Source organism: Bos javanicus, chromosome 4 (genome assembly GCF_032452875.1).
Source record: "Bos javanicus breed banteng chromosome 4, ARS-OSU_banteng_1.0, whole genome shotgun sequence".
Classification (NCBI taxonomy): domain Eukaryota; kingdom Metazoa; phylum Chordata; class Mammalia; order Artiodactyla; family Bovidae; genus Bos; species Bos javanicus.
The window spans coordinates 48,658,416-48,682,429 of NC_083871.1; the positions used below are offsets into that span (position 1 = coordinate 48,658,416).

At 39.4% G+C, this 24,014-nt stretch overlaps 2 long non-coding RNA genes across 3 annotated transcripts in view; one reads left to right on the plus strand and one right to left on the minus strand.

Moving 5' to 3' along the window:
- LOC133246055 (uncharacterized) overlaps window positions 1-2,604 on the minus strand; it is a 46,302-nt gene extending 43,698 nt beyond the window's left edge. Inside the window, exon 1 of the long non-coding RNA XR_009735884.1 lies at window positions 2,490-2,604. This is a non-coding gene — a long non-coding RNA (uncharacterized LOC133246055). The remainder of the gene's footprint in view (window positions 1-2,489) is intronic.
- The window catches only part of LOC133246054 (uncharacterized), a 60,525-nt gene that overhangs the window by 23,456 nt on the left and 13,055 nt on the right, over window positions 1-24,014 (plus strand). The window contains exon 4 of one of the 2 annotated variants that reach the window (XR_009735883.1): window positions 22,804-23,993. The exons of the other annotated variant lie outside the window; for it this stretch is intronic. This is a non-coding gene — a long non-coding RNA (uncharacterized LOC133246054). Of the gene's footprint in view, window positions 1-22,803; window positions 23,994-24,014 lie in introns of those variants that run through there. 2 annotated transcript variants of the gene reach the window in all.

Sequence of the window (24,014 nt, forward strand, 5' to 3'; positions counted from 1 at the left end):
AGAATATATTCTCTTTTCTGGAAGGATAAACATGCTTTTGTTAACAACTGCCCCTTTGGGAAAATAGGCTGGTGATTTGGGAGGGGTGTCAGAGGGAAGGAACACACCTGTTTTTCATTTATACCTCTCAGTACAACTTGAATTTTTTAAAACATAGGCTTGTATTACTTAAAAAGTATTTTAAATATCAACATAGTTATCTAGTCAATGAGATACGAGATTATGGAACATTTCTCATATGGAACATTTAAACTTTACTGTTTATCATTTTCTTTATATAAAGAAGTATATTTTTTAAAACTCTGTTCATATGACAATCAAAATATAACAAAACATGAAATTTTATTTCATAACTTAGATATTTGGGCAAATAATTATTTTCATAACCAGTTTAAGCCATGTAGTCTTCCATCTTTTATGTCTCTACAATAAAAAAAACCAAAGCAAACTAAATCAACCAAGAAAACTGTATTTTCTTTTTTGAAAAGACAATAAATGACATTTACTAAAAATCCCATTTCCTTCTTAATGTTCTGCAAACTGTCTCTGTAGAAACTTTGTAATTTTATTACTTTTTTAAGCTTTAGTATAAGATTCATCATTTTCTATAGATTTTGCTTAGACAGTTTTACTCAAAGATTCTATTGTTCCCTTGAATAGAATATAATATCAAAGGATCCCTCAGGATTTGAGACACTTGAAGACTGCCCTTGCAATAAGATTGTCTTGTAATAAGATTGCCACTTTTTCTTCTCCTAGTCCTGGGAGTTAAACTTTGTCACAAGTGAAAATATTCTCCTTTTCTTGGGTTAAAAAGACAGTCTTAATATCCGTATTCTAACATTCAGTGCAGCAGAACATAAGGCCTTCCTACCTCTAGGAAAGAAGCTCAGTATTTCCATATATACCACCCATCAAAAGTCACATAAGAAAATGTTTCCTTTTTTACTGTTGTGAACTGGACATGTGATATTGATTATCTGCTTATTATAGTTAGCATAATGTTTGTCTCCAGGCATGAGTAAACACAGCGAGCAGCTATGCAAATCAATGCTGTTATGTAAATCAACAAATAAGCCTTACTGTTATTAGTAAGTAAGTTACCATCAGATCACTTTTTAACTTTTAAAAAGAAGACGATTTTGTTTAAAATGGGTCACTTTGAAAGACAGTAAGCAAAACTCAAACTCACTTCTATTTACCAGAATATTAGAATAACAAAAAAGCCCAAGCTACTTTGTGTAATTTTAAATGGTGTTCCTAATAGAACTCATCCTACTTTGTCCCAGCATAAAAATGCAGAATGTACTTATTTAAGAGTTGAGTAATAGTCATTGGAAAATAAATTTCTGGCAAATGTGCAAACTATGTGTGGTTCCCATAGAATTAAACAAAAATAGATCTTGTTCAAAATAACAATAAAAATCCCATGGGATTGACTAATAAAAGATGGCTGGCACAATTTGAATTCCATGACAAGGGCTAACATAAAACTTTAAAAAATGGTAACACTAGAATCATTTATCATTTTTTGTAGCTGTGGCAGTCATCTCAGAACTATCCTGGTGACCAGAGCTTCAGAGAACTCAGGCTACTGACCACACTGGAAAAAGAAAAGTTTCTCAGTGTCCTCAGTTTTTAATAAACTAACAGTGGACCATACAGATGCCACAGACTTAGGTTTTGTGCTGATTACAAAAGAATCATTCCCTAATTACAATTTGTTTGTGTGCTATAGTTTCTAAAACCTTATACCATGGATCAAAGGTTTTTCTTTCTGTTGTTACTGAAAGGCAAATTCGAGTGCCCCACACACAGGGAGGCCAAACAATACCAAAACATCAGAGTTTGGAACAAGGAGAGGTTTACAAAGGGCCATGCAAGGAGATGGGTGGTTCATACGTTAAAAACCCCAAACTCCCTAAAAGCTTTCAGCAAAGTTCTTTTCTAGGAAAGGTGATGGTGGGGTGTGGTTAGTTGTTGAAAATTTCTTGGTGTCAGAGCCTTTATTTATGAGGTCAGGTCATGGCCAGGTAACGATATTCCTGTAAATCTCCACCAAACGAATGTTATTCTCTGTTACGACAAGAAAGAGTCAGACCCCCAGGCATAGCTTTCACCCTCTGAGGTCCAGTCCTGGCTAAGAGGAAGCAGATCTCAGCTGGAGGCTTCCTGGCTGTCATTGCTGAGGGAGTCAGACACCCAGAGCCCAGCTGGCCCTCAGGCTCCTCATGCCGCCCAGAAGCTGGGGGCCAGATACCGTCAACCACATCCTTTGCAGACTGCTGCTGCCATTAGGTCACAGAGGCAGAGATGGCGTGGAGGTTCACCACCACCTCAAGGACTGGGCCAGTCCAGTAGGCAACCTTGGCCAGGGCTGGAACCCTTAGGACACAGCCCCAGCAACCTCCTCCCCACCCACCAGGCTGCAAGCTTGAGGCTGGGTGAGCTGGAGGGCCCTAGGAAGAATGCCAGTATCTGCCTCTTACCTCACTCTCCACCTAATGACCACCATTCCGCCAACAGTTGGTTGAATTCTCTCAGTAACGGTTGCTCCTTGACAAGTTGGTAGCTTTGGGGAGGGGCCCACTGCAGCACTGACCAATGGTTGAGCGGGACCTGTTGCCTGGTAACAGGGTGGGGAGTAATGGCGGCATAGTCCCTGTATTGCGGTAAGGGCTGCGGTTGGCCACACCATGTTACACAATCAGATTTTAAAATAAGAATAATGTGATCAGAGTATATTGTTCATTATGTTTTTTTTACATTAGGATGATAATATCCCATTAGATTTTAAGTTCACTTTGTTTATTGTAAATACACCCCTTCCACTGTCGTGTAATTTTTACTGTATTAGCAATTGACTTATAACCATAGCTAAATGGCTATGTAGTTTTTATTTATTTACAAGAATTTTCATATATTAAGCTCAGTAATCAGGAAAAATCCTCTATCCTGAATATGTGTCTTAGAAAATAATAGTCATTTTAAATATACGAATGATTCCAATGTGCTTACTTTGTTCTCTGGGAAGAATCTCCTAAGACATATTAGAAGGAAAAGGCTCCAGTAAGGAAAACATAAAATGCAAACAATCTGTGTATGTGTAGCTGGTTTGCCCTTGGAAATATTTGGATGGAGTTATTCCCCACTCTCTAATCCTTTCTAAAGAGAAGAAAAAAAATTCTGCTTGCTGCTATTGGTAGGACAGGTGACCAGGTCCATCTGGGGCCCAGCAGACTAGAGAGGAGTTCTCCACAAGACCTCACTCTTACTGGTGCACTGGGCTCCTATCTCCCCATCTCAATGGTCTTTGAGTGGCAATGGAGGTACCACAGAGTCACAGCTAGTATCAGGGAAAATGTCTCTCAAAAGTGGACATCTCTACAATATGTGTAACATTGTTACTGAGATGTATGGTGACAGAGCAGAAAGAATATGGATTTTTACGTTAGAGCTAAACTCAACATCTTTGTCTACCTTTTCCACCTGTGTCATCTTGTACAACTCATTTATCAAAGCCTCAGTTTCTGTATCTATAAAGCAGGGATAATAATTATTTCATAGATTTTTGGAGAGAAGTAAATGCAATTACGTTTTTAGTGTGCCTTACACATAAAAATATAAAAGCATATCTGCTGTAGAGTCACTTTAGACACAGTCCTTGAAGCAGTGGCCAGACAAGACATGAGGAAATGCCTCCTTCCTGATACACAAGTATGATTGTGTCAATCATCATATCATCAATCACATAGACAAGTGTGATTTCTGAGAGGCTGTAAGAGAGATGTCCATCATGCTTACAGGGAACCCGCTGGGGTTTGCCTTGCTAATGGCAGAAAGAAAAGTAGTTAGAATAGACAGCATTCTCTTTTCCACCCTGAACTCCTGACACTGGGCTAGCAAATGCTTGAAATTGACCAAGTAGAGTTTTATCCCTTAGTTAGAAAACCCCTGAGAAAGAAAACACATCAAGTGTTTATTTAAGAGAAAGGACTTGATAAAATCCTTTCTTGAGAGCAGTGAAATAAAGAGTAAGGACCATCAGGTAAGCAGAAAACAGAAGAGGGAAAAATGACTTGTCAACTTCTCTTGGGTCATGTGAAATAGTTCCCTCTGTCCTGGGAATGTTCTCACTATTAACTAGCAAAGAATCCTAGAACTAGTCCTTTAAAGGAATTGTTGTGTTAGCTAGACTTGGAGATGAAATGTCATTTTCTGCAAGTCCTCCATAACTAAGTTGTCTTTTGCTCAAGATGCTGATATAATGACTCACATCCTAGAGGCTTTGGAAGGATATCCCTATGAGATAGTCTACATTCTTAGTGTGGTCATTACGTCTTAACCAGAAGCTCAAGTTTTTTTTTTTTTTTTTTTTTGCTGGAAACACTGGAGAACAGAAAGCAGTTCAACACAGTTCAACTGCTCTGGAGAAACTGCTGATAACTTCTTTAGTGCTTCTATTTTCCTCTCCTACTGGTAGATCAAGTTCTTCAAGAACCAGGACTCAGGCTGCTTACTTCCTCCTGTCTTTATCAGTGTGACTGCAGCAGGAGCTACAGTGGCGGCAGCTTTGATAGCCCTCCCTATCTCTGTCCCTCTTTTCCTAATTCCAAACTTGGATGTGGTCACCCTTTTCCTCTCAGACACACCTATAGGAACATGACAGCTCAGGCTGCTATTTTGCTGTAATGTAAAACTACATTTTAAGCATTGTAATAAATTCCATGGTATTTGAAATTACTGTGTTTATATCTCACATATTGTGGATTGTGAGAAAGGTCACCTAAATGAAGGTGACACCTGTTTTAAAAAGTCCCTGATGGCGACTATAGTTAACAATACTGTATTATATACTGGAAAGTTCCTGAAGAGTAGATCTTAAATGGTCTCATCACAAAGAGAAAAAAGAAGTCAGGGAGTAGGGGGAAGCGGGTAATTGGATGGAGGTAGCCATAAGGTACAAACTTCCAGTTATAAGATAAATGAGTCCTGGGGATGTGATATACAGCAAGATGACTAAAGTTAAGACTGTTATATGGTTTATAGGAAAGTTACTCTTTAAAAACTGATCCTCAAGCTTCTGAACACGAGGAAAAATCTTTTTTTTTTTTTTTGATAACTATATGAGAAGATATTAACTAAATTTGTTATAGTAACCACTTCACAATACATGTATGTCAAGTCATCATGCTGTAACTTTAAACTTATGTAATGTTATATATAAATTATACTTTAATAAATCTGGAAAAATCTCTATTTATTGTAAGGAGTCAAAAATAGTACTAATAATTCAGCTGATGCCTAAATAGTGGTCTATGTGAGATGTTTTGGAATATAGTTTTTGACCAAATTATTTTTCTCATTTTGTCCAATACTTGGATATAAACTAAGTTGACATGGTTCTCAGGATAGCTGGCACCTTTTGTCCATTGCTCAACCATGACTGTGAACTTCCTCCATCTCCATTGTCCATAGAACCAAAGAACAATATGAATACCATGTAGCCTAAGAGCTTCATGTTGCCACAGGAAACATGGAAACCAAAGAAGCCCATGCTACTCTTGCGTAGCTTGCTCAGAGTTCCTTTCAAGTTCTTCTGCCTTGACTCCTATTGAGCCTACTCCCTAAGGCACCAGTTCATTCTACCTTGACTCTCTAGAAAATAGGTTACTTTAATTTATGACCCAGCTATTGCTAGAAATTCCAAGTGCTTTAGAGACATTTTCTCATTGAACAGGCAACACCTCTAACAGACCCTGGGGAAACACAGTTCCTTTATTGCAACAGGGAAAATTAAGTACACACAGCAAAAGTATTTGCACATACCAAACTGTTGAAGCTTCTAAGACAAGGAATCAGAGCCTAATAATGCACTAAAATGTGATTGCTTTGTTTCCTTAGAACCCAAGATTTTGTGGATGGGCCTTCGCTGTGAAAGTATAAATGAGGCAATGCTCAACAAAATAAGCTTATCAAAAGTGAGGATAAATGCTCCTTAGTAAATGGAAATAGCTTCCTTTCTGATAGAATTCAACAAGCATGAGGTTGTCACAATTAGAATCAGTTATCTTTTCCAAATTTAGGTGACCTTTTTTAAGTGGAGTAATTGAAGTCTAATTAAACACAAGGAAGCTACAGTTTCACTTAAGAATCAATTTCTAAATTAAAAATTATTTCAGCACCAAAGCTCTGTTTACATTTAATTGAAAAATACTTAATAGAGAATTTTTTTAAAATGTTGAACATGCACATGGAAGTATTTGATATATTCTCATAAAAAATATATGCAGGGATTTTATTAGCCACTTTTAGATGTCAGAGAAGTATAAAAGACTTGAAGAATGAAGTCATTGGTAAAGAATGCTGCAATCAATGTTGTGTGGCAGGAGTTACCCGGTTAGACAGGGAAATAAAAATGTTCATTACTAGACTGTACCTTTCATTTGTGACAGAGGGAAGGGGTGGGGGATCAACCACAGGCTTTTTAGCTAAGATCCACTTACCTTCAGGAATTCCACAGAGAGAATTAGCATAACGAGAAGAACTGAAGGATCCAGCACGTTCTTTCCTCTGACCTGACAGAAGCGAGTGAAAGAGTCTCCTCAGGCCTTGTGTGTCTCTATTCACTACTATTCCTCACACTAAGGATGGGTTGCTACTGCTGCTGCTGCTGCTGTCGCTTCAGTCGTGTCCGACTCTGTGCGACCCCATAGATGGCAGCCCACCAGGCTCCCCTGTCCCTGGGATTCTCCAGGCAAGAACACTGGAGTGGGTTACCATTTCCCTCTTCAACGCATGAAAGTGAAAAGTGAAAGTGAAGTCGCTCAGTCGTGTCCTAGGTACTTAGAAACAACAGTTCTTACGCTTGGATGGGACTTAAAGTGTTTTCAAAACACTATCATACTGTCTCTTCTTTTGTCCTCACCCAGCCCATTATCTCCTTTTACCAAATGCAGTCTCTCTGAAATCCAGGCTGCAACTCTACTTTAGCACCATGTTGAGATACAACCCAGAACTGTGGGCAGATAGGAGAAAAACATCTGTGCCCACCCCTCACCACTGGCCCCTAAAAGGCAGAGAGCAGAGCTACAACCTTTGGATCATCAGTGTGAGGTTCTTACAAGGGTGGACAATCTACTGGACCTCTGGGTGGAGATTAAGGACGGAAGTTTCTATGCTCTCCTGCCCCCTCCATCCCAACTTTGTAGGCTGAGACACTGTGTCAGATTATGTGGAATGTATACTGTTGTGACGGAGAAGGCAATGGCACCCCACTCCAGTACTCTTGCCTGGAAAATCTCATAGATGGAGGAGCCTGGTAGGCTGCAGTCCATGGGGTCGCTAAGAGTCGGACACGACTGAGCGACTTCACGTTCACTTTTCACTTTTATGCATTGGAGAAGGAAATGGCAACCCACTCCAGTGTTCTTGCCTGGAGAATCCCAGGGACAGGGGAGCCTAGTGGGCTGCCGTCTCTGGGGTTGTACAGAGTCAGACATGACTGAAGCGACTTAGCAGCAGCAGCAGCATACTGTTGTGAAATAGGCTGTATGAGGTGTCCCAACATTCCAGCTTCACAGAATGGGTACAGTCAAGCCCACAGCAGAGTATGTCTACAGAATTGAACAGAGGAGCCTAGCAGGCTACAGTCCATTGGGTCACACAAAAGAGTCAGACATGACTTAGTGACTAAATAACAACAACAGTCAGTGTAGCTCAGATTGGATCTGTTATAGCACACAGAACCCATTATAAGATCCATCATGAAAAACTGGACATTCTTACTCCAAAATGTCCATAGAGGTTAGTTTCACCCCTGTCCTAAATTAAGTTAAAACAAAACACATTCAACATTTTCCAAAAAATAAAGCATAAGTGCATTTTATAGATCAAAGAATACCAAGATAACTGGCAGTGGGTTTCAGAGAGATATACTTCATTTTGAAATTGAATCAAAATTCACATCTTACCCTCCTGAAAAAGAGATTTGCTGTTTTAACCAAAGCTTTATAAGAAACTTTAAAATTTTGTTTAGAAAATTCCTAGTTCTGGTTACAGTAGTAAAGGGTGATGACTATTGGAATGACCAGCTTGCTTTGGCTCCCATATTACTTTGTGATGCCAAAAACTTGGCCTCTGCACACCAGTGCCAAATCGAATCTCAGAGACCAAGTTCTGGGGGAAGTAGAATAGCTTTATTGCTTTGCCAGGCAAAGGGAGATACAGAGGCTCTTGCCCTCAAAACTCTTGTGTCCCAACTCAGGAAATTTGGTGAGGAGCTTTATAGCAATAGTTCAAGGGTGGAGTTACTGACAAGATTAGGGTGTGTGCAGGGCCTGCACTCCTTTAATTTGGTCTCAGGTAATCTCTTGATGCTTCTCTGGTTCCTTTAATCTGAACTCAGGTGATCTTCTCTGGAATGAAGAATGCTGACATCTTCCATTTGTTGGGGATTTTATTTCTGTTGTTCAGTTGCTAAGTTGTGTCTGACTGTTTGTGATCCCACAGACTGCAGTATACCAGGTTTCCCTGTCCTTCACTATCTCCCGGAGTTTGCTCCAATATTCAGTTACTTTTTTTTTTTTAATTGAAGTGTAGTCTATTTACAATGTTGTGTTAATTTCTGCTGTACAGCAAAGCGATTCAGTTATGCATATATAGATAATATATATCTTCTTTAATATTTCTTTAATATTCTTTTCCATTATGGTTTGTCATAGGATATTGAATATCGTTCTCTGTGCTCTACAGTTGCTGCTGTTGTTGTTCAGTCACTAAGTCATGTCCAACTCTTTGTGACCCGATATCTCTCGGAATTTGCTCAAATTCATGTCCATTGAGTCAGTGATGCTATCCAACCATCTCATCCTCTGCCACCCTCTTCTGCTTTTGCCTTCAATCTTTCCCAGCATCAGACTCTTTTTCAATGAATCAGCTCTTTATAGGTAGCTAAAGTATTGCAGCCCAGCTAGCAATAGTCCTTCCAGTGAATATTCAGGTTTGATTTCCTTTAGGATTGACTAGTTTGATCTCCTTGTGCCAAGGGACTCTCAAGAGTCTTCTCCAAGACCACAATTCAAAAGCATTAATTAAAAAAAAATTTATTTATTACTTTTTTATATTTGGCTGTGCTAAGTCTTTGTTGCTTTGCCTGGACTTTCTCTAATTGCAGTGATCAGGGGCTACTGTTCATTGTTGTGCTCGGGCTTCTAACTGTGGTGGCTTCTCTTGCTGCAGAGCACAGGCTCTAGGCACTTGGGCTTCATTAGTTGCAGCACACAGGCTCAGCAGTTGTGGTGCACGAGCGTAGTTGTCCCATGGCATGCAGAATCTTCCCAGACCAGGGATCAAACCCATGTTCCCTGTGTTGGGAGGCAGATTCTTATCCACTGTGCCACAGCAAAGTGCCCAAAGCATTAATTCTTTAGCACTCAGCTTTCTTTATGATCCAACTCTCAACATCCATGCATAACTACTGGAAAAAAGAGCTCAAAGATATTATTATGTGTATCCCTTTAGGTGGAATCAGAACTCCACCACAAGGCTGCACTCTTGTTTTTTGGCTGTTCCTCCCTTGTCTCTGCATCTCCTCCTTCCCTTGATGAGCAACTGTTTGAAATTGCCCTGTGGAACTCAAGGAAGGTCATGGAGGCTGGAGTCTGTTCCTTACAAACAAAAATGGGAGACACGTAAAGGCTTCCATGCCCAGGAGCCAGCAGGGTTCTGCTTCGTTTCAATAGCATCATGTCTCCCAAATGCCCCATAGGAAATGATTTCCTGTTTTATGTGTGGGTCGAGGTTTCTGTCTGTCACTGCAGAATTTTTCATTTTATAATTTCAAAACATTTTGAAATACTGTTATTACCACCATATTTTTACAAAAAGGAAACTCAAGCGTGAAAAGGCTGTCCAGCAGTTAGAGTCAATATAGAGCTGCACTTGTTAGTATGGGCAGAGGATTCCTGCAAGTCCCCAAGACCCTTCAGAGGATCTGCCAGGTCCTTCCTTTTCCAACTACATGTCTGTGTGAAGCAGGGTTTTCTTCAGATACTTCAACCAACACTATATATGGCTATGGTTCAGTGTAGAAGCCAATTGGAGAATCCAGTTGCTTTTGTTAGCCGAGACATTATAGAAATTTGTAAAATATAAAACAATGCTCTTCTTTGCACTGAATTTTTTTCACTCTGCAAAATACAGTTGTTGTTTAGTCACTAAGTTGTGTCTGATTCTTTGCGACCCCATGGACTATAACCCACCAGGCTCCTCCATTCATGGGATTTCCCAGGCGAGAATATTGGAGGGGGTTGCCATTTCCTACTTCAGGGGATCTTCCTGACCCAGGGTTCAAATCTGTCTCCTGCATTTTAGCAGTTTTCTTTACCACTTGCCACCAGGGACTTATTTGCTGATTAATAAAGATACAGTTATGAAAAACTGTAGTTATATGTCATCAAATATGTTATTTATGTTAATATATAATAGGCAGTACCTATTATTGTTACTCTAAAATGAAACAGTATTTTAAAATTTCAGTTTTAATTTATAATGTGGTAAATAGCAATAGGTATAGCTCACATAAACAAAAGCTCTTTGCAGTCCTCAATAAGTTTTTTTTAATAGTTTGTTTTTTTTTTTAATGTGGACCTTTTTTAAAGTCTTTATTGAATTTGCTACAATACGGCTTCTGTTTCATGTTTTGGTTTTCTGGCCACAAGGCATGTGGGATCTTAGCTCCCCAACCAGAGATCAAACCCACACCTCCTATATTGGAAGGTGAAATCTTTTTTTTTTTTTTGGAAGTTGAAATCTTAACCATTGGACCACCAGGGAAATCCCATGATGCTAAAACATTTAAGATCTGCTAGGTGAGGGACTAAAATTCCATTAAAAGAGAAAATCAAATCCCATTATCAAAAGAGAATAAGAAGGATGGATTTGAAATTTAAATGAAGAGCTCAATGTTGTAATTAAAGGAAGAAAAAATTCAGAAATTGATGTTTTCAGTGGCATTAAGGGAAAAAAAATGTTTTAGGCACTAGATAAATCCACATGCAAGGACCCAAGAACGTGGAAAAACAAAATTCAGGCATTGACCTTCTCCTTTTGAGACTTACATGGGAATTTGCTTGTAAAGAGGAATTTGGGTTTATTTGTGCTCATAAGTTGATAGCAAAATTGAAGGAAGAAAGGGAGTGTTGATAGTAATGGAAACATTGCAGATGGATCAAGATATTTTTAAGTCTAAGATTTGTTGGCTAAGTTAATATGAGATCTCAAGTTGACACATGAATTGATTTTATTTAAACGACAAGTAAGGGTACTACTTAACTGTTTAACAATTGTAAATTGGTTAAATAAATGAATACATCCTTACAATGGCATATTCTGTCAATTATGATCTGGAAAAATATTCAATGACTTGGAAAAATGTTCACAAATTAAAAAGCAGGTTACAAAACAGTATTTGGAAAAATATAAGTATCGGAAAAATATAGGAAGGCTGTAAACCAAAAATGTTGATTATGGGTATTTATTATTACATTTTCTGTATTTTACTGTGTATTTTAATTTTTCCAAAATAATGATAGTAATAATAGCACAAAATTTTTGTTTTGGTAGAGCTCCCTAATATTCTTGTTTTCTTCAAGCCAGTCCCAATTTGGAGCTGTCACTCCAGTATTTTTGCCAAGGACAGAGGAGCCTAGTGGGTTACAGCCTATGGGGTCGCAAAAGAGTGGGACGGAACTGAGCTTCTGAGCTTGGCAAATGGCACTACCCGGACAAGCCACACCCATTAACTCCTCCCTCCTTTTAAGAAACAGCCCCAGGAAGTCAGTCTCTTCCTTCCCATTACAAGGGCCGGGGAGCACTCTGTCCTGGTTTTGGATTCAGCAGCTTCAGTAAGTGCTAATTGATTATATTCTGAAAGTTTAGAATTAAGTAGTTTGGAGCAGAATAATGAACTCTCCTTGACATAATGAACGCAAATTAATGTGAAGTATATCCCCAGAATTTCCTGTTAGAATCTTTTATTATAGTGACAGGAGTTTTTGCAAGTACTTATCATAAATAATTTATTGCCTCCAGTGGCATGCTAGATACTCTATGTGATTGTTACTATGGGAACATCAATGTCCATATACAGTTTAATTCTGTTCCCAGAAGCTGAAATAAAGTCAGCATTATCTTAACATTACAGATGTGAGGATTTAGGCATTCAAAAGCTAAGTAGCTGGCTAAAATCCAACAACAAATTGAGGAAGAGCAGAAACTAGCCTGCTGACACCTAAGCGGGGACACTGGCATTGGAGCTGGGAGTATCCTCAAATCATGTGCACTGTGAGTTTGGCTTGGCATAGACTCTTCAATATTAGGGTGATACCAGGACAGCTATGGCTCAGTCATGTATGACTCTGTGACCCCATGGACTGTAGCCCGCCAGGCTCCTCTTGTCCATGGTATTCTCCAGGCAAGAATACTGGAGTGGGTTCCCATTTCCTTCTCCAGGGGCTCTTCCTGATCCAGGGATTAAACCCAGGTCTCCTGCATTGCAGGCAGATTCTTTACCGTCTGTGCCACCAGGAAAGTGGTGTAATAACTAGAAGCAGTTTACAAGAGGAAGAAGAGAGTGCAACTTCAAGGCTCTGCATTATCCTTAAGGGTGAAGCTAGCAAACCAAGGCACTGAGAAAGTGAACGCCAGTCAGTGACCCTTGCTTTGCCCAGGAGGAGAAGCCAGGGCAAGAAGGAAGGGAAAGGAATGTACATGTATGTGCAAGAAAGTGGGAGTGCTGAGAAACAGACAAGTAAACAGAGGGCTGTTTCATTTTAAATAAATGTGGCACAGGGAAGAAATGCAGGTATTTAGATGGAAAGGCTAAGAGATTTTTAAGTAGCAATTGTCAAAGGACAGTAGTGACAGCAGAGTAACTTCTGTCTCCCCTAGCATCAACAGGCATGGTGGCCCTTCTTTAGGTCATCTTCTAATCCTCTGTTTTTGGTACAAGAAAAAAAGATAGAAAAAGCCCAGGGAAGCTACATAGAGAAGAGCCACATTTTATGTGGCGGTTAGTCTGGGGAAAAAAATGTTACAGTCAACTGACTTACCCAGAAGAATTATTTAATTACAAAATTGATATAAAAAGCCTGTTCCTCCCACTAGCCATTACTTTTGTATTCTTTAATACTTTTTAATAATCGTATATAATATTTAATAATTATTTATATAAATTATTACTTAGAGACTGATATTTAACCATGAAACTGTTTACTCTGGTCTTGATGAAAGAGTTATGGGTCACTCTAACCCAGGGTCAGCAAATATTTTCTGTAAAGGGTCAGATGGTAAATATTTTAGGTTTTGCAGGCTACAAAGGATCTCTTTAAAAATGTAAACATCATTCTTAACTCAGCTGTACAAAACATAATTTGCTACCCCTGCCCTAAACTACTGTAGCAAGCATAAGGGCCATAAAAGGCAGGAGGGCAGAATGGATGGCTCGTCCATACCCACCACGATCCTTTGCATAGATTTGGTCCAGCTTGTTCACATTGTGTGTCTAGCCCCTAGGTCAATGCCTTGTGCACATTAGGCCTAAATCCATAATTGTTGATTCAGTAAATGATGGCTAGGTTCAGAATGCTGGAGAGAAGTTGCAATTTGTGGAAAATCTTCAAATCCTCCTCCTTTAACCCTCCTTATTCAAAATTTTAAAATAATTTGGTGTTGATTCTTTCCTACTACAAATCTTAGCATTGAGAATCCACAGTAACAGGCCTTTGCTCTCTTCTGGCCAACAAGGGTCATAATCAATAATGAGATGACTAAATATTATGATTTATGGCAAATATTGTTCTCCATATCTGAGCAGTCTAAACAGAAAACAATATTTAGAGGGAGTTAAACATGTAACAGAGAACTGTTTTCCATGTAGATCATCCTGGGGAGAGGAATATACGTATTTCCTAGTGGAGTAGAAGGAAACTAACAGTTCCTGAGCCAACTTTACACCAGTGTGTTTCATACATTATTTAATATAGTCCATATATCATTATAAGATAGAGAATGTTACATTTTATGGGTAGAAAACTGAAGCTCTGGGAATTTGAGTGACTTCTTTGAGTTCCAAAAATTCATAAGGGATAAATCAAGATTCAAATCCAAGCCTGTCTGTTCCCAAACTTCAGGCTCTTTGTAGTATACCTGGCTATGGTAAAGGATGTATTAATATTTCTAGTTCTATCAACAATTTCCCTTGTGACCTTTGAGATGATCACTTCACCTCATTCATTAAACACAAATATAAATAGCTTCCCACCTCTCAGGGAGTTGAAGGATTTCATGAATGTTACAAAATACGACACACAGCACTACCTTGCCCTCAATAAATACTTGCTGACTTTGAATTTTGTTGAACATCTGAACTGGCTGATAGTCATGAGAAAAGAGAGAAGAATATGTGGAGGAAACGCCTGCTATATCACCCCTGGAAGGAGAAGAGAAAGAAGTATGAAATGCAATTAAATGATTGTGCAGTACACAATCATTTGTGATGATTAAGGGTATAAACAGTCAAAGCGGGTTGGAAAGCAGGAGTCAGAGAATAGACAAAGTTGGGTTTCTAGGAGAACTAACATAAACAATACATTAACAATTTTCAAAGAATTTTTGTTTCTGCTTGTTAGCAACAGAGCCTTTCTTCAGAGAATTTTTTTTAAAGCCCAGTATAGAAAACAAATACAGAGCTATTCTTAGCCCCGGTCTCTGACTTCCATGGTGTCCCCTAAGAAACTTTTATGGAAGTCTCCAGGCTAGCTCAGTGCATGATTTGAAAGTTTCTGCTCATATTTCTGCCTCTTCCCTCAACATGCTATCAACCATACTATGTATATTTAATAAAGGGGACTATTCTCTGTCTTGTAATAACAGTATATATATCTACTCTGTCCTGTTGGTGGTTAACACAGTCAGAAAATATCCTTAGGCATGGTTTGATTCAGGCTCTAAATGATGGGGTCAGGAATATCCATCTCTCCATTTTTCAACATTGCTTTCTCTGTGAAGACTCCATTCTCAAACAAGCTCTCTCTACTTGTGGCAGAAATGACTCCCAGCAGTTTCAGGCTTAGATCATCCTCAGTCCCTACAGTCTCAGGAGAGTGACTCTTTGTTAGTAGTACAAGTCTCCTTAAAGGATTTAATTGATTTATCGTCAATGATGTGCTTATTTCAATCCAATTACTATGATTGGAGTAATTCAGAAAATGGTTGGTCAGGGCTAGCTCACGTCTCACCCTTAAGAGCTGGGAGGAAGCCAAATCTACCAGAACACATGGATCAAGAAGAATGGGTGTGAAAGGTAATACCAAGCACAGAAAAGCGTGTCCACTCTACTGCTCAGAGACCTGATCGTGATGAGCCCAGAAAAGGGAGACATGAAGACCACACTGACTGAAGTGATGATGTAAGAAAAAGGCAGAAGTAGAATTCAGGAACAAAAAGGAAAGAAAGAAGACAGAAGCAGTGTATTGTTGGTAGTGTGGACTTGTGCTTCTACAAGGAGAAGGAAAAGACTTTCAGTCCCTGGAGGGAAGGCAAAGAGATCATGCGTGGAGCCATCCAAAGAAATAGTTGTCATCAGGAAAAGATGAAAAGTAGGCAACAAGGGCCTGCAAGAGGATTCTGTGTGGGAACTCAGATTGTAAACTCATTGGAGAAGACTTCAAGAGACATTTTTGCAAGGCTTCAGATGCCAAGGGTGAAAGAGCAGAAGAGCAAGACTTGAGCCTTAGGAGTAAAGCGATTTCTTATTTATTTTGGACACAGTATCTAGAGAGAAAGAGTTAGAGCTGTTGGCTGGACACAAATATCATTAAGCTAACTAAATATAAAGATTTACTTCCATGGTAGTATAGTGTAGTAAGTGGTTAGATGTTCAAACTCTGGAATCAAATAAATATAGGTTTAAATACTAACTTGTTCATTCATTCATGATGTAACTTTGACAAGTTACTTGTTCACCCAGAACCTTAGTTTCCTCATATGGAAGATGAGAATGATAATAGTTTCTAGTTCATGGGCTTTTGTGATTTAGGATTAATAGAGATAACATTTACAAAGGACTCTGTACAGTGCCCAGCACATAATAAGGGTACATAAGTACTGGTGTTCATATTCTTTAGAAACAAAATTATTGACAGATACTATATAGATTTTATATTTTTGGCTAAGTCGCTTCAGTCGTGTCCGACTCTGTGCGACCCCATAGACGGCAGCCCACCAGGCTCCCCCATCCCTGGGATTCTCCAGGCAAGAAGACTGGAGTGGGTTGCCATTTCCTTCTCCAATGCAGGAAAGTGAAAAGTGAGAGTGAAGTCGTTCAGTCATGTCTGACTCTTAGCGACCCCATGGACTGCAGCCTACCAGGCTCCTCTGTCCCTGGGATTCTCCAGGCAAGAACACTGGAGTGGGTTGCCATTTCCTTCTCCAGTGCATGAAAGTGAAAGTGAAGTCGCTCAGTTGTGTCTGACTCCTAGCAACCCCATGGACTGTAGCCTACCAGGCTCCTCTGTCCATGGGATTTTCCAGGCAAAAGTACTGGAGTGGGTTGCCATTATGAACGATATCAAAACATGAAACCTAAATTAAGTGAAAAACTACATTGCCTCTGAGAAAAAAAAGTTGAGAAGTAAATGAGAGTAGACCAGAATACCTGAATATTTTACTTGAAATAGAAATGGCATTGCAATATATTTTTTTCATTCATTCATTCATTCTAGAATTTTTTTCCTAAAAGCCAGTAAGTGCCAGGCACTACATAAAAGGTGCTAGGGATAGAAGGACAAAGATAAAACTCCCAGCCTCAAACAAGTCACAGTCTGAGAGACAGAGAAAGAAAAACATAAATGGTATCACAAGAGCAGGAAGAGAACTACCTAAGGTTTCTTCAGAGTGTGTGATGGGAACAGAGCAGTGAGCGGCCGACTCTGCCTAAACATTCTATGGCTCCAGATGGCATTTCAATACAATCTGCTTCACATTTGCAGATTGGAGGTAAAAAGTTCAGTAACATATAATCTTAGAAGGTCACTTCTAGAAACAAAACTGTCAAAGGTTAATTATTGATGGAGCTGAGTCATATGGATTCTTTCTATTATTCTCCCTATTTTTATGTATTTTTGAAGACTTGCAGTTCAAAAAAATTTTTAATGGCAATTGAAATCTAATGTCTTAGAGCCAGAAAAGAGCAATGAGGCAATGAAGCGCTTGGCAGCAGCCATAACCAAGAATATACAGATGCTTAGACAAAAGGAGAAAACTGAGAAAACTGTGCCTCACTTGATATGGATAGAGGAGTAAATAGAATAGAGTGAGGGGTAGAGACTTGAGAAAGACCACTTTAGGCAAGGAGAGCAAGAGGAAAGGAATAGAAATGAAAACACAAGTGGGAGCAAAAAGGGAAAAAACAAACAAAAACCAGAAATTCTGAACACCCACTTACAAAGAACAAAAAAAGAAAAAGAAAAAGGGGGAAGGAAAGAAAGAAAAAAGCAAATATGATCAAAACAGACCTAGATGAAAGCATTATGGTGAAGCTGAATAACAAAGGTAAAGGCACAAGCAAAAAATTATTAAATGAAAAGAAATTAGGATTGTTCTCCAAATGAGGAATGGGAAAAATAAAGCAGAAGGATGATCCATGAGGAAACCAGGTACTGAGGGAGAGTAAGAGTTCAGATAAGCTGCGCAGCACAAATGTTGATTTGAGGTGTGGCAGTGTAAATTTTCCCGAGAAGGCAATGGCACCCCACTCCAGTACTCTTGCCTGGAAAATCCCATGGATGGAGGAGCCTGGTAGGCAGCAGTCCATGGGGTCGCTAAGAGTCAGACAAGACTCAGCGACTTCACTTTCACTTTTCACTTTCATGCATTGGAGAAGGCAATGGCAACCCACTCCAGTGTTCTTCCCTGGAGAATCCCAGGGACGGTGGAGCCTGGTGGGCTGCCGTCTATGGGGACACACAGAGTCGGACACGACTGAAGTGACTTAGCAGCAGCAGTGTAAATTTTCAAAGTGAAGTTGGGTTACTTTTGGGAAGATCCATGTAGACACCTTGAGACGTTCATGCCTTCCTCACCTCCATTTCAACACGTAGTTATTAATCTTTTTCTCTGACGACAAACCAGAAAGTAAGATGGAGCTGTCTATCACTGAGCTTAGAGCCTAGCAGCGGAGACAAACAATTAAACAAGCAATTATAATAAACTGTGTGTGGTGGTGCAAAGACAGGCAAGCGCACGTGGAAGATCCTCACAGAGCTACCTTTGTTTCCATGCAGAGTCCACCCTGGTCTAGGGGCTGGCTCTTGGGCTCTGTAGGTGCAGAAACCTGATCTGCTCCCAACATCAATTTCTTGGCGACGGACACACTTTAGCCAAGGTCACAAAGACATAACCACCTCAAGGCAAAGTTATTGATTTATAGTAAGAGAAACAGCTATGAAACCTTTGGAGATTTGTTTTCTCTGATGAACACATTCTTTCACGGTAGACAAATCTAAGTGGGAGTCAGATCAATGCAACAGGAAGAAAGGGGAGCAGGGCACAACCATTTAAAGAATGAGGAGGGGGACGTAGTCGAGAAAAACAAAATATAACAAAAACTGGTTAGAACCAACTAAGGTCAAGATGATGGAAGATTTGACTTCCAGTAGACTTTGAACCTCATTATAGGCTCATTGTAATAACAGCATGCTAAATGACACACCCACCAGCAACAAGACAATGCCAAGGCTAAACATAAAAAGCCAAAAAGTAGACAATGACCCAATTTCTGGAAATCTCACCCCTTCCCCAAAATAGTTGGAATAATTTACCCACTCATTTTTCAGTCCCTAAATTGTGTCTGACTCTTTGTCACCCCATTAACTGCAGCATGCCAGGCTTCCCTGTCCTTTACTATCTCCCAGAGTTTGCTCAGATTCATGTACTTTGAGTCAGTGATGCTAACTATCTCATCCTCTGCCACCCTCTTCTCCTTTTGCCTTCCATCCTTCCCAGCGTCAGAGTCTTTTCCAATGAGTAGGCTCTTTTCCAATGAGTCGGCTCTGTATCACGTGGCCAAAGTACTGACATTTCAGCTTCATCATCAGTTCTTCCAATGAGTATTCAGAGTTGATTTCCTTTAGGATTGACTGGTTTGATCTCCTTGCAGTCCAAGAGACTCTCAAGAGTCTTCTCCAGCCCCACAATTCAAAAGCATTGATTCTTTGGCTCTCAGCCTTCTTTATGGTCCAACTCTCCCATTTGTATGTGACTACTGGAAAAACCATATCTTTGACTATACAGATTTTTGTTGGCAAGTGATGTCTCTGCTTTTTAATGTGCTGTCTAGGTTTGTCATAGCATTTCTTCCAAGAAGCAAGCATCTTTTAATTTCATGACTGCAGTCACTGTCCAGAGTAATTTTGGAGCCCAAGAAAATGAAATCTGTCACTGTTTCTACTTTTCCCTCTTCTATTTACCATGAAGTGATGGGACCAGATGCCATGATCTTAGTTTTTTGAATGTTTTTTCACTCTCCTCTTTCACTCTTATCAAGAGGCTCTTTAGTTCTGAGGTTATTGATATTTCTCTTGGCAATCTTGATTCCAGCTTGTGATTAATCCAGCCTGGCATTTCACATGAAGTACTCTGCATATAAATTAAATAAACAAAGTGACAATATACAGCCTTGTCCTTGGCTTTGGGCAGGAAAGAATGCAAGAGTGAGCCACAAAAACAACCCCAGGCCCTGGGGGCACCTCGCCTTCTGAGACAGCCCACATTCTATCAGGGGAATGAGTATCTTCCTGTGTAAATCTGCTTTCACTCCACTTTGCCTCACTTTTGCATTCTTTCCTGCCCAGAAGCCAAGGACCCTCACTTGATGGCCCATCTGAGGAACTTGCTAGAGATCTGGAATGTGACCATTCATTCTCTTGTTCCCTTTTCTCCCACAGCATTATCACCAAAGGATGCTAAAGAGAATGAGTCACAGCAAAGGTGCATGAGATGGATGCTCTTCCTGCCCAGTGTCACCAAGCCGCGATAGCCCCGTGCATGTATATGCACCTGACAGTCATCTACCTCACAGGAGATGCTGGTGTTCATGGGTCACGGCACCATCCCCTCTGGCCACTCTTATTAGAGAGGCTGTCCATTCTGTCTTTCTGTTTACTTCTATTTACGCATTCATTCTCTAGGCACAATATAAAATAATTAACTAAATATAATTTTCTTATATATAATCACCATTCAGTCTTGCCCCCCTGAGGTGATACAGATGTTATCCAGATCATATTTGCGGAATTAATAGTCTGTTGGGTCCTCTTTAAGAGGCCTAGTTTTATCTGCAGTGTTTTAATTATTTCTATTTTCATGTTCAAAGTATAATTTTAACTTCATTTTGGAGACTTTGCTGCCTGTTTTCCTTTTATGAAATCTACTCTTTAACTAGGTAAGGTTGTGTTTGGCCAATGAATGGAAGCTCAGCGATTAGAGAGGAGGAAAATGAAATTGAACATTGTCTCCCTTTTCCCCTTTTGGTGTTGAGGTGGTAGCACTGCCCCGGTGTTGCTGGGCCCAAGACAGTGCACTGTCCCTTGTTGGTCTCCCTAAGTCCTGTCTACACCATTGTAAAGTCTCTTCATTAAATACTCCTCAATTGTAGACTTTGGACATGCCATCTCTTCCCTGTTGGGACTCTGATATAGGTTGGTGTTGACTCTAAACCCAATAAAAAGCTTTATCTCCTATTACCAATAGGAGGTAAAGGTAAATAAGACTAGAGCACAGATGTGTAGCCAGCTAGTTATATAGTGATAAAAACCCAAAGACCTAGAAATTTAATCTTCAGGCTGTGAAAGAACAAATGTTAGGTACTACTTTCCTAAAAAACAAGAAAGTGAAATAAAATAGAGTTTTTTTCAATTTTTTATTGAAATATAGTGATTTACAATATGGTATTAATTTCTGCTGTATAGCAAAGTGATTCAGATTTACATTTTTAATATTCTTTTCCATTGTGGTTTATCACAGGATATTGAGTATAGCTCCCTGTGCTATACAGTAAGGACCTTATTGTTGATCCATTTTATTTATAAAAGCTTACATTGCTAATCCCAACCTCCCACTCCATTCCTTCCATAACTCCCTCTCCACTGGCAACCACAAATCTGCCCTCTGTGTCTGTAAGTCTGTTTCTTTTTTGTAGATAAGTTCATTGCATCATATTTTAGATTCCACATATAAGTGATACCATATGGTATTTGTCTTTTTCTCTTTATGGCTTACTTCACTTGGTATGATAATTTCAGTTGCATCCATGTTGTTACAAATGGCATTAATTCATTCTTTTTAGTGGCTGAGTAGTAATCCATGGTATATATGTACCACGTCTTTATCCATTCATCTGTTGATGGACATTTAGGTTATTTCCATGTCTTGGCTATTGTGAATAGTGCTGCTATAAACATAGGAGGGCCATGTATCTTTTTTAATTATTGTTTTGTCTGGGTATATGCCCAGGAGTGGAATTGCTGAATCATATGTTAATTCTATTTTTAGTTTTCTGAGGAACCTCCATACTGTTTTCCACAGTGGATTTCCTTTTCTCCACACCCTCATCAGCAATTGTTATTTGTAGATTTTTTTTTTTTTTAATGAGGCCATTCTGACCCCTGTGAGGTGGTACTTCATTGTAGTTTTGATTTGCATTTCTATAATAATTAGTGATGCTGAACTTCTTTTTATCTGCAGTAAAATAGAATTTTGAATTTAAAAGTAAGCTTTAAAGAGTCTCAAGTTTCTTAACAGTGTATGAAATTGAAGCAAGCCAGGGTTAAGTGGTCCACCTAAGATCACCAAGTTACTTAACTAGAGAACTAGAGTAAATCGGCCTTCTGATTCATAGTCTTCGGCTACTCTATTTCCCCCAGGAACATAATTTTAGTTTCTAAGAGAAGAAAGCAACATGAATGTCTTAGAGCTTTGTTTCATCAAACAAGAATTCCATAAAAAGGGAGGGAAAAGGAAGTAGACATGGTGATTTTAAAATATGCCCACAATTTGGTTACAGGACCCTATGGAGGCCTTCCCAGGACAGACTCTTCCCCCATATCCTCTGCTGTAGCTCCTCTCTAAAGTACCTAGATCACAGTATCTGATGTACATTTCCTGGGTTGTTCTATAGATGTTAAAACTCCACTAAATAGAAAGTTTTAGCTGGTTGAAGACCCAGAGTGTGTAGCTCTCAGAACACTAGAGCATGAGGATTGATGGTGTTAACCCCTGTGACACTGCCCTGTTACTTCACCATCAACCAGAGAATTGTCCACAATCTAATCAGATACCCCAGAACCCATCTCCCTCACCTGGCCTTTAAACATGCATTCCTAAAACTCAGCAGGGAGCTCAGGTTTTTTGTATTAATAATATAGTTAATAATTAATACAGTTACAGTATTAACTGTCCTGGTCTCTTCATAAAGCACCCTATAATGAAAGCTGCACTTTCCTTCACCATAACCCAGTGTCAGTAGATTGGCTTTACTGTGCTGAAGTGAGTGGACCCAAGTCTGGTTCAGTGTCAATAATTCTCCCTTTATGAGGTGGAGCTAGATTCCTCTCCTCTTGAGTGTAGAGGAGTTGACTTGCTTCTAAGTATGGTAGAAGAGATGGTGTATCACTTCCATGACTAGGTCATGAAAGGAAATGTGACTTCTTCTATTACTGTCTCTCTCTGGGACATTTGCTCTAGGGAAGCAGGCTGCCATTTGTACGGACACTCAAGTAGCTCTATGGAGAGTAACTAGGACCAACTGCCAATAGCCCTTTGAGTGCGCCATCTTGGAAGCAGATTCTCCAGACCAGCTCAGCCTTCAGATGATTGCAGCCCTATTTGACTTCTATCCAGAGCCAGAACCACCCCTCTAAACTTCTCTTGAATTTTGAACCCGCAGAAATTATGAGATAATAAATGTTTGCTGTTTTAAACTGCTAAGTTTGAGGGTGATTCATTACATAGCAATAGATAATACAGTAGAGAAGAGGAAGGAAGGCAGAAAAGAAAAAGAAGGGAGAAAGAGTAATCAGAAAAAAACGCTGCTTATAAAACATTCTTATACAGCACAGCTAGAATATGTTCAGAGAATAACTAAAAACCACAGAAGCCTGACGAGTTAGGGAGGTGCCAAATCAACATATTTGGAGCCCAGAATGTCATGGTTTCTGTAAGAATACATCCCAAAAATGTTGTATAATGTAAAATCATGCAAAGCACCACTCTGATCATATTGATCAGATGTATACAAGCCCAATACTCTATTTATGGGGGTAGAAGAAGATTTTTTGGGAGACTATGATTACTCCTTATGGCACTAATCTCTGAAGTCAAGAGAATATGCTCATTATTTCTAATTTCACTCATATGTTTAAAATATACATACATACACACATATGCACACATGTATGTTTATTTAGAGAGAGACTTTTTAAAAAATTGAGTTTTCTATCATCTTATTTTTTCCTTAAAACTGCCTCCAAGCTCCAAGAGTTGATCCTTCCATCTAAAATCCTTATGACAGTCTTTGCAGGAAGACCTGGGAGCTTAGAGGCAAAGGAAGCTCTGCTAGTTCAGTGATAATATTTGGGGAGGGGTTGGCTGTCAGAGACATAAGCCTCCATAATATAACCAAAGTTGCAGTCATTACCCATCTCAACAAAAGATTTAATCTCATTGAAAATCGGTTGATCATCCTGTCAATTAATTCAATAGTCTGAGCCTTCATGAAAGACGCAAGTCCTTCTTGTTACATATAAATACCTCCCTACGCACCTACCCTTTTGTAGCTTTACGTTACATTTAATACAGGATGAGAAGCCCTCTGAACTTTCTGCTGACTCTGATATTTGTGGATGTCATTCATCCTAAATGTGGATTATTTCTTTTCAAGTCTCTGATTTCTTTTC